The sequence below is a fragment of the Physeter macrocephalus genome, chromosome 11 (genome assembly GCF_002837175.3).
Source record: "Physeter macrocephalus isolate SW-GA chromosome 11, ASM283717v5, whole genome shotgun sequence".
Taxonomy (NCBI): domain Eukaryota; kingdom Metazoa; phylum Chordata; class Mammalia; order Artiodactyla; family Physeteridae; genus Physeter; species Physeter macrocephalus.
Window position 1 is genome coordinate 36,530,362 of NC_041224.1, and position 11,839 is coordinate 36,542,200.

Consider the following 11,839-nt stretch of genomic DNA (forward strand, 5'->3'; position numbering starts at 1 on the left):
GGCCACGGCCCACGGGCCCAGCCGCCCCGCGGCACGCGGGACCCTCCCAGACCGGGGCGCGAACCCGGCCCCCCCGCATCGGCAGGCGGACGCGCAACCACCGCGCCACCAGGGAAGCCCAACATACCTTTTTATGAGGATTTTGGGGTATCCCTTTGGTCAGTTCTCTGCTCTTAGCCTGGTGACAGCATTTGACATGGTTCACAGTTGATCAGCCCCTCCTCCTTCAAACATCGTCTTCACTTGGCTTCTAAGACACTGTCCTGTCTTGTTGGTTTCTCATTCTTAGTAAGCTCGGCTGCTTCTCCCTGACCTCCGACCCTGGCATGCTTGGTCTTGGGTGCTGGGTCTCTTCTCTGCATGTACACCCACTCCTCTATGAGCTCACCTACCTGTGGCTTCAGGGACCATCTCACATTGATGATCACTGCATCCAACTGGACGTCAAGTCCAGTCACGTTTCCCGCTGCCTACCCAGCATTTCTCCTTGGATGTCCACATGAGTCTCACGTTCAACACGTCTAAAACTAGCTCCTGATGTCAGCCTCCAAAACCTGCTTTTTTCCATACAGTTTATGATCTTATTTTATGGTAGTTGCACAATTTCAGTAGCTCAGATCAAAAATCTTAGACTCCTCTCTTCCGGTGTACCCTGCATCTCCTCTCTCAGCACATCCTGTGGCCTCTACCATCAGACCCCACGTGGGATTCACAGACAGCACCGCCACTGACGTGGGTCCAGGCCCCTGTGGGTGCCCCTGGCTGGCCTCCCTGCCTCCCCTGTTGCTCTCTCCCTTCGTTCTCTGCACAGCAGCAGAGCATTTCTGTCAAACAGTAGCTCCGTTGTCACCCCATCAGATTCCTGCACAGCCTGCATCCAACACAGGGAAAGCCTGCTGGCCAGCATGCCCCACCCTTCACTTCCCTGTCGGCTCTGTCTGCTCTCCTCTGCTCCAGCCACTGGCCTCCTGCTGCTCCTGATACACCGAGTCCCCTCCCGTCCTTCCACAGAGACCTTGCAGTGCCACCCCTTCCACCTGGAGGGTCTTCCGCAGCGTGCGTGGGGCTCACTCCCCGTGCTCAGGTGTCGCCTTCTTCATGAGACCTTCCTGAATCCATAGATCCAGCTGTCCCCTGCCTTCCCCATGGATTCCCCAGTCTTCTTCACTTGCATTTACTATGTCTAACATTTTGCATATTTTTCTTATTTATCTGTTTCTGTTTCTCCACTGCAGTAGAAGCTATGTGGGGGAAGGACTTCTTGTCTGCTGTCCACGGCTGAGTCCTCAGCATGTAGAGTGTAACAGATTGTTGATCATTGAATTGGGTCTAGAAAATAACTCATGTGATCCTTAGAATGGTTGCTTGACTCTTCTAACTTTACACTGATAAAAAAATGAAAAATAAGAACATCACTAAATAGCAAGTAGCATGTCAAAATTAAAAACAAAGCAAAGAATAATTCTTAAAAAAATGAGCAGATGTTTATTGAGTGCCTGTGGACTCTCTCATACATGAGCTCATTTAATCCTTCCTCATGGCATCAGCTTATAAAAAGCAGTGACTATTACCACCTTTATTGAGAAGATCACTGTGGCTTAGAGAAGTTGGGCAATTTGTCCACACATAGACAACATGTGTCTGGCAAAGCCAGGACCGTTACGCAACTTGGCTCGCTGGAAACCACACATTAATTTAGCATTTCAGAAGTGAAATTTTCTTCTCGCACATGGCAGAGAAATGTGTGACTTAAGAAAACTGATTATTCTTTTTGCTGTGGGCAGCAGGTGTTAAGGGAAGAGCAGAGTGGTTCTTCCTAACTTCCTTGTCAGAGATTTGCACTTGTGATCATGCATTCAGTCTCCCTTCTATACTTACGTTGGGAAGCTACAACTTGCTAAAATTTTCATCCCTCTCTCAAAATAAAATAACCTAAAGTTGGGCTTCCCAGTTAAAAGTTTACCAGAAGATCAGAAAACCTTGCTTTATACCCTCCACCTCTAGAAATGTCCTTATTTATGGGAACTCTTAATGGGTCTCTGGGCTTTGGAAGCCCCAGATGGACCCAACTTTATTATGTACAGTGCATTCTGGACATTATAAGACAGAGACCACAAACTCAAATTTGATTCTCAGTCATAGCTAAGTTGTGGTCAAGAAGAATATAGATTGTATTTTTGACGATAAATAATTATTTTCCCAAGAGCTTACAGTCATTTAAAATTAATAAAGAAAATCTGACCTTTTTAAAAAATCTGAAGAATTTACTAATCCTGCTATTTCTGGCTGGAAAGTTGAAAGACAAGTCAGGACTTTACAGCTTATACACGACAAAACGTTACTAAGTCAGACTAATTGAGCACAGAGAAAGTTGGAATTAGTCAAAAAAGTAAAATTATAGCATATAAAGAAATGCAGCCTTTTTCTGTTTTTCTGATACTGTAACTCCAATTAAATGGTAACTAAGTGTTGCAAAGTATAGGTCCTGAAGGGTGGACCTCCTTTTAATGAGCAGTTAAGGATCAATTTTAATCAGCAGGTTGTTTGTACACAGATATAAATTATTTTCAGTGAGTTAAATAGTTTTGCTGAAATATTTTCCCCCTGCCCTTCTGCTTGGTAAGCTTTTTGTCGTGGACTCGCCAGACTTAACTTCAGCCCAGACTACATGGGAACGTGGGGCTCAGCCCCTGACCATCACGGTGGAAACCCAGCCTTCCAGGCTGGTGGGGTCGGTGCCAGGCTTGCTTCCCCTCTTGTCAATCGTAGGCAGTCACATCTACCTTTGGTGGGTTCTTTTTGCTGCTCACGGGAAATGCCAGTGTCCTGTTTTTGGAAGAGCAACCCTCAAACCGGTGGTACCCTTTGAAGGGTACTTCAGGGACTTTGAAATGCAGGAACTCTTATTCTTGGGTCCATGGTTTTCTGTTTCAGATGTTTACCCCGCCCCCCAGCCATCTCCTAGGGACGCCTTCCCCAAAGCCTCCACCCAAGCAAACCTCCCTTCTCTTCTCTACTTCCCTTGCCCCGACCTGCTCTTAGCCCTCGCTCTCTGGTTCTTATCTCTTATATCGTCTCCTTCTCTAGACTGTAGATTCTTTCTTGTATCCCAAACATGTAGAGTAGTGAGTAGTGAATGGCACCTAATAAGGAAACATTAGTGGATGATGGAGAAGGCTGCTTTGTATTCACGATGGGGCTGCTGCGTGCGACTTTTCTCTGTGCATTGAGTAGAAATGTCTGGAGGAGTCTGCACACTGCGCCTTCCAAGTTTATAGTTTGCCCCTCTGATCTCTGCCTCTTCCTTTCTGGGACCAGTTTTAACTTCTGGACTAAGAATGAAGTGGGGATGTGGCTGAGAAGGAGGAAGAGAAGGAGATATGCCCATTTATCTGCTCTCTGAAACGTCTCCCCCGGTCCTCTACGATAAGCACAGGAAGGGTCTGACTGGAGCCGGTGAGCGGGGCCGTCCTGGTCTAGGGCCCTCTAGAAGGCTCTTCTGCGGTATCGCTGGGGGACTAACGGACTTCCTTAGCGAGGAGTGTCCTAATTCTAGCACTGAAGATCCTGTGTCCCACGAAACAATTCCCTGGGACACGAAAAACCCCGGCTTCTGGTGATGGGTACTGAAGGTTGGGGAAAAGTACAAAGCCCATAAGGTGGCCCCCCAAATATGGGCTGGAAACAATGCCATTTTAGTGTCTCTTGGGTCCTGTGTGGATTATTTGCCTTCTGCAGTCGTTGTCACTCTTTTTACCCTGACCTCTGATGGCATCCATGATTTGCAGGTCACAGTAAAGCATCACCCATTGTTTCCTAACCGAGCGAGGAGATTTAAGTGTGTAATTAAGGGCACTGCAACCACGAGCGTTAAAGAATCCGGCTTTGACTTGGACTGTTGTCTAACTGTTGTGCTTTGTGTCAAGATAGGGATGGTTAAAATGTTAACATTGTGAACATTCTGATCATGTTTTCTAAGGATTCAGATAATTAAGATGAAAACGATTACAATAGCAATGAAAGTTTGGCCCAGACCTCACTGAAAAAGAAGGCTGAATGACTGTGATGTTTTAACAACAGACGGAGGGATGCATCAGGATCAGGAGGACTGGATCAGGGAGGGGGATGACCAAGCAGAGATAATGTGCAGTACAGAGAGCAGAGTTGGAATAGGGCATCAGGAGGGGCAGGGTGAGAGAGAACACAGGGATGCCGGATCTCATGAACTTGGGCTGAGATAGGCAAGTATGTATATATATTTCTGAATCAATCAAAAGTTTTTTTCATCTCCCCCAAAGACATCAGTACTCAAATGAAAATAACTGGCACGGAATAATCTTGGGCATGCCATAGGAATGCATCACGGCTTTATTCCCCTATTACTCTGGGGAACTGAGTAAAGTTATATTTCCTGATTCAGAGGTTGCAATAAAGTGCCATGTGGGCAAAAAAAAGAGGAAATCTTGATTCCAGATGTGTTGGGCCCTTATGGCGTAGAGCTGATTCTGTCAGGGCTCATCCACCATCCTGCGTCTACAGTATGTCAAGTGATGCATCAGATCAGGGCAACAAAAATATTCTGCCCAGCTATTAGGTGTTTTGATTGGAAAATTGAAGTTTCAAATCATCTTCATTTCTATGAAGGTTTTAATGAGATCTCGGTAAACAGACTGTACAAGATTGTTGATATCTTGTCCTACTTTGCTTATCCATCTGCCTATTCAGCAGCCAGTGCAAATGTAAATTTTGGAAATCCCAGTTAGTCTATAAACTTATTACCAAAGAAACTGAAATGATCTTACCTAGTAAATGCCTGCACGCCTCATACACAACACTCTGAGGAAGCTGAAGAGCGACCAAACACTTGTATTATGAAAGTATTGCAGGTAAATCTTTTTAGAGTGTTGTGTATGAGGTAAAAAAGATTTACCTGTGATACTTTCATAATATAAGTGTTTGGTCGCTCTTCAGCTTCCTCAAAATGTTTAGAAGCACTTAATGAGATGTTTGAATTTATAGAAATGGAAGGAGATAGCCTCCTTAGCACATGTGCCTACAAAATGGCTATTGTAGTTCTCAGCCATCAAATGATATTAAAATATTGCCCTGTCATAAAATCATATTTTCAAAGTGCCGGACAGAAAGAATGTCTTTCTCTAATTTGGAAATACATTGAAGATGAGGATGGAGAAAAGAGGTACAGTAAAACAGACATTTGTATGCTCTTTCTTTCTTTTTTTTTTTGCTGTACGTGGGCCTCTCACTGTTGTGGCCTCTCCCGTTGCGGAGCACAGGCTCCGGATGCGCAGGCTCAGCGGCCATGGCTCACGGGCCCAGCCGCTCCGTGGCATGTGGGATCCTCCCGGACCGGGGTACGAACCCGTATCCCTTGCATTGGCAGGTGGACTCTCAACCACTGCGCCACCGGGGAAGCCCTGTATGCTCTTTCTTTAAAACTGCTTAATGGTTTTTGATGATGTATAAGAAGCCTAGAAAAGGATGGAGCGACTGTGCCTGAGTTGTTTGCTGTTATGTTTAGTTGAGGCAAAAACTCGTATGGTGAGAAAATGACTCATTTTTTGAAATGACTGCTTAAATTTTTTTATAAGTCATCAGAAAAGGGCAACTTTCTCAACTAAACTAAAACTTTGATCTCACAAGTTCAAATTACATCTTTGCTTTAAAACTATTTTCTCTGAGAGAGAGAGGTGTAACTTGTCCATTCAGATGGTTTAAAAATGATAGACAAGCTTAAATGTAAAATGTAAAACTATAGAATTTCTAGAAAACAACATAAAAGAAAATCTTCAGGACTTAGAACAGGGCTGAGGACACCAAAAGTGTGATCCATAAGGCTGAAAAGACAAGCTGTTTACTGGGAAAAAATATTTGCAAACCATGCATCCAACAAACTGCTTGTATCTAGACTGTATGAAGAACTCTCAAAACAACAGTAAAGGGCTTCCCTGGTGGCGCAGTGATTGAGAGTCCGCCTGCCGATGCAGGGGACACGGGTTTGTGCCCCGGTCCGGGAAGATCCCACATGCCGCGGAGCGGCTAGGCCCGTGAGCCATGGCCACTGAGCCTGTGCGTCCGGAGCCTGTGCTCCGCAACGGGAGAGGCCACAACAGTGAGAGGCCCGCGTACCGCAAAAACACAAAAAACAAACAAACAAACAAACAAAAAAAACCAAAAAACAGTAAAAAAAACAATTTGATGAGAAAATGGAATTTCCTGGAGTTCCAGTTGTTAGGACTCCTTGCTTTCACTGCTGAGGGTCCGGTTCAACTCCTGGTCAGGAACTAAGATCCCATAAGCTGCATGGTGCAGCCGAAAAAGGAAAAAGCACATGAGGGACTTCCCTGGTGGCCCAGTGGTTAAGAATCTGCCTTCCAATGCAGGGGATGCAGGTTCGATTCCTGGTCAGGGAACTAAGATCCCACATGCCGCTGGGCAACTAAGCCTGTGCGCTCTAGAGCCTGCGCGCCCCAACTACTGAGCCTGCGTGCTCTGGAGCCTGCGTGCCGCGATGAAAGATCCTGTATGCCACAATGAAAGATCCCGCATGCCGCAAGGATGATCCTGCAACTAAGACCGAATGTAGCCAAATAAGTAAATAAAAATAAAAATTTAAATTTTAAAAAACACATGAAAAGCTGTTTAACATCATTAGCCATTAGGGAAACGCAAATTAAAACCATATGAGATATCATCACACGCCTATCAGAATGGCTAAAATAAAACATAGTGATAACACCAAGGATGCAGAGACACTGGATCCCTCATTCATTGCTGGGAGGAATGTAACATGGTACAGCTTCTCTGGAAAATAGTTGGGCAGTTCCTTTCAAAACTAAAAGTGGATTCACCATAGAGACTCAGCATTTGAATTCTTGGGCATTTATCCCAGAGAAATGAAGAGTTATTTTCATGCAGGGATTGGTACACAGATACTCATAGCAGTTTTATTCATGACAGCCAAGAATTGGAAACTCCTCAGATGTCCTTCAGTGGGTGATGGTTGAACAGACTGTTATCCATCCATACCTTGGGACACTGCTCAGCACTAAGAAGAGAGGAGCCCTTGGTACATGCAACAGCTTGTAGAAACCTCAGGGAAATCGTGCCGAGTGAAAAAAACCAATTCCAAAAGGTTACATACTATGTTATTCCATTTATGTAATATTCATGAAGTAATGTAATTATAGAGATGGAGAACAGATTAGTAGTTGCCAGCTTAGGGGATGGGGGGACCAGACGGGTGTGGCTATAAAGGGCTGACAGGAGGGAGCCCTGTGGGGAAGACAGAGTGTGAGTGGGGGCTGCTGGGTGTGGTTATACAAGTGGTGTAGAGCTGCGTGCAGGCACGTGCGCACGAGCGTACGCACAGCTCCTGAAATCTAAGTATAGTCTTTGGATTGTCCCAGTGTGCATTTTTGGTATCAGAGTGATACTGGAGTTGTATTCATTGCTGACCTCAGGGGAAGGCTGGGTGAAGGGAACACGGGGCTTCCCTGTACATTTCTTTGCAGCTTCTTGTGAATCTATAATTATTTCAAAATGGAGAGTTTTATAAAACAGTGGATCTTTTAGACGTAGCTTATTTGATGAAGTTATAGGTGCAGATGACCTGCTTAACAAACCAGCCTGTAGATACAAAGTGGATGGATGGTTTGGGAAGGGTTGAAATGAATTCCCACAAGTCTAAAAACCTGCTCTTGCTAGTAAATAAAATTGTAACTACTCCACGCTGAAATGTTTTTGTTGAGAGGATGTTTATCTTGATATCATCACACTGGACTGACACCAGGCATCATTGTCCTGTGGGCCTGACAAAGGCAGAGCGGCAAGTCAGAGTGAATTTTACACGTGACTGTGTTCATTGTTGCCACCACAGGAAGAGAAGAGGGGTGTCTCAGCAGCTGCAGTCAGTTCAGACAGGTATTATGGGGAAAGGAAACAGAAAGAGTAAAAATACCCTACTGTATCATGGAGCAGAAAGTAACAGGATATTTCTGTGTGTGGTGGTGGTGGTTAAATATAAGTAATATCTGTTTAGCCTTTTATTTATATTTTCCTTTTAAGAAGTCTTACATTCATATATCTTAAAAGTACACAGTATAAAGCCTACAAAATTTAAATATCTAATAAATAATTTAAAAAGAGTTACAGTGCTGTATCAGAGGACAGAAACGTTAAAAAATATTGTTATATTTTTCTCACACATTATTTAATTAGTCCTATTAATTACTACTGATTGCCACTATTAACTAGTTCTAGTGTTGTTTTATTTAAATAATAACATTTACGTAACAGAAAGGGAAATAATGCAGAATAATACAATTTCCATCAGCACCTAATTTTTTATGTTAAAGCAGTAACGTGTATAGTTACTTATTATATATCATAGTATTATGTCTTTTGTTTGTATTGCTGTGTCCCAGGTTGACTCTCTAAAAGTTGGTCGTCCCAAGAATAACTTCTCTTAACAATAGTGGAAGAAGCATAAGTAAGTCCAGCCAGGACTGTAGTTCCCTTGAGGGGGGATGGTAGAGTGTACCAAACTACTCAGGAATCTGTTCACTCCTCCTGACACCACAGTGTGAGGGGCTGACCCAGGGGGGTGTGTTTTTCCCTCAGTAAGAGAGAATTGTGATTTTAGTACCACATTTTACATGTCTCTTTTTAAAAAAATATTTACTTATTTGTTTGCACAGCAATCAACACAACATTGTAAATCAACCGTACTTCAATTGTAAATGTATTCTTTTAAAAAATATTTATTTGTTTATTTATTTATTTATTTATTTATTTATTGGCTGATTTGGGTCTTGGGTGCGGCATGTGGGATCTTTCTTTGCGGTGCACACGCTTCTCTCTAGTTGTGGCTCGTGGGCTCTAGAGCATGCAGGCTCAGTAGTTGCAGTGCATGGACTTTCTAGTTGTGGCGTGTGGGCTTAGTTGCCCCTCGGCATCTTAGTTCCCTGACCAGGGATCGAACCTGCGTCCCCTGCATTGGAAGGTGGATTCTTAACCAGTGGACCACCAGGGAAGTCCCATTAAATGTATTCTTGAGTAATCTGAATATGGCATCATACCTAACAAAAGCAGGAGTGAGAGTAAAGGAGTATGAAAAAGAAAAACTGGGAAAAACATTAAAAGACATTGTTTCTGGCATATACTAAGAGATGTATAAATATTTGTAAAAAATAAAGAGATGTATAAATATTTGTTGAATAGATGTAAATGAGTTAATGAATGAATGAGTGAATGAGTGAAAAGCATGCAAAGTGTTGCTAAATTTTCCAATCTGGTTTATTGTGTAGACCAGCGGTCCCCAGCCTTTTTGGCATCAGGGACCAGTTTCGTGGAAGGTAATATTTCCATGGAAGGGGTGTGGGGGGATGGTTGGGGGTAATGTGACCCATAGGGAGCGGCAGATGAAGCTTCCCTTGTTTGCCTGCCACTCACCTCCTGCTGTGCAGCCGGGTTCCTAACAGGCCAAGGACCCATACCTGTCTGCAGCTCAGGGGTTGGGGACCCCTGGTGTAGACTATCTCTAAAAAGGAATTAGGAGAATACAGATTAGAAATCTTTTTAAAATCACAGTTCTCAGTTGACTTAAATTGATTATATGTATAGGAATATCGTCTTTTGTGCTATTTTAAGTGCCAGTTCCGTTGCTGCCTTCAGGTTATCAGAGAAGTGAATTTGGCTTTGTCAGAATGTTTCCAAACAATCCAGTCAGGAAACCACACCCTTTCAAAACATACACACTCTCACACACAGATTTAAGTTAAGCTGGATTTTTACATGTTTTTTAATTTGCCCAGCTTTTATAAAACTTTTCATTTTCATAAAGGTACTCTCATGGAAATATTAATCACATTTAAAATTAAACTTGTTTAAAGTTAGCTTTTCATAGAAACAAATTATATGGTTTTATAATATGTATCTTTCCAAAACTTGTAAGACCTACGAATAACCAAATCCCACAGTGGCCTCATAGCTTCAGGGATGAAAAAGATCTTCAGCTTTTGACTCTTCAGATCACTGAAAGTTATGGCTAGAAAGGGTCTGAGAATTAATCCAGCCCATCCCCACCCACACATCAATCCCTCCGGGTCACCCCACCCCTAACGCCCCTCCCCCACTGTTGTGTAGATGAGGAAACTTTAGTCCCAGAAGACCTTTCCCAGATATTTCCATCCTGTTCTTTCTGATGCCTTCACCATGTGTGTCCACACTTTGTTAACCAAAGAGGACATTTATTTTGGTTTTAAGTAGAAAGATAATGAATCTAATGGCTTTTCCTAGCTCTGTGCTTGGCCCTTTCAAAAAGAGAAGGTAGAACTGCCAGGAGCAGGAGCTCAAAAGCGCTCCCTCAAGTGAGGGATCAGTCTGCTGCCCTTAGTTTCTGCTGTACCTTCAGCTCAGCCTCAGGTTTTCATTTGTCCCCTTTAAGTTTAGTTCCACAAATAATGAAGCTGCCACCAACATATTTACGTATTTATGTTTTAGTTTTTAAAGTCCATTCTTCCCAAATACCATCTTTCTGTATCATTAAACCTTGTTGAATAATGTTGATTCCAAGCCCATAGTCCAAAAAGGCTTTTGCAACATTTACTAAATAATAGTTTGCTAATTCAAAATAGTATAAAATATGGTCATTTACTTATAAGATTCTTGTGCTTTAAAAATACTTACAAAAAATTATATTGCACCTTTAAAAATATAAATGAAGAGACTGGATAAATTAGCATGTAAATGTGGGTGGCATTTGTGCGAAAAGTAATTCTAAGGTACTGAAAGTAGTAGCCATATTCATCAAAAATTAAAGTATCAAATTAACTTTCATATATTTCCAAATAAATAGCTAGTATTATGGAGAAATATTTAACTATGTTGAATTTTTCTTTTACAAGTACAGTGTTTTGCTAATGATACTAAGATGAGCTACAGAATCCTTACAAAGATTATTTTAAAGCTATGTGATTCAGCTAAATTGATCAGTCAATTTAAAATCCTTTAATATTTTGTTATAGTAAAAAATACCTTAGCTAAAACATCACTATGCACCTCAGTGACTTTGGTTTAGTTTGTCTGTGGCACCCTAAACACTCCTTATGTCTGAATCCAGCATCTGCTGGTGAACACCTGTCATAAAGAGGAAACATGATTTGTTTAGGGTCCTTAGGGTCATGTTTGTCCTTAGGGTCCACAGGGTGAAATATGCCCTGTTGGAAAGTGTCCCAGATGTGTTCCTGGGTGCTGGGTAGCCCCAGCGCGGCCCTTAGGGGAGGGTGGGTCAGCCAGACTCTGACAGGAGAGTGTATGCTCTCTCTATGTACTGGCTACTTGGGTTGCAGAATTGTGTCAGAGGAGACAGGCAGGGCTGTCTGCCAGCAATCCCAAAGGCTATTGTGTAGTGTCTGATCATAGGTGACCAGGGTGCAGAGCCAGACCTTTTTAGTCCTTAGAAGAAAAAAAAAAGTTCTACGTAGTTTATCGGTCATACCTGCCTTTTTTTTTTTTTTTTTTTTAATGGTACGCGGGCCTCCCACTGCTGTGGCCTCTCCCGTTGCGGGGCAGAGGCTCCGGACGCGCAGGCCCAGCGGCCACGGCTCACGGGCCCAGCCGCTCCGCGGCACATGGGATCTTCCCAGACCAGGGCACGAACCCGTGTTCCCTGCATCGGCAGGCGGATTCTCAACCACTGCGCCACCAGGGAAGCCTGGTCATACCTACCTTTATCAGTGGAGAGACTACTTGGTTTTATAGTCCTTATTATACATACAAAAGGAGGCAGTCTACCTAAGCCTTCGTTGCCTTTAGAGCA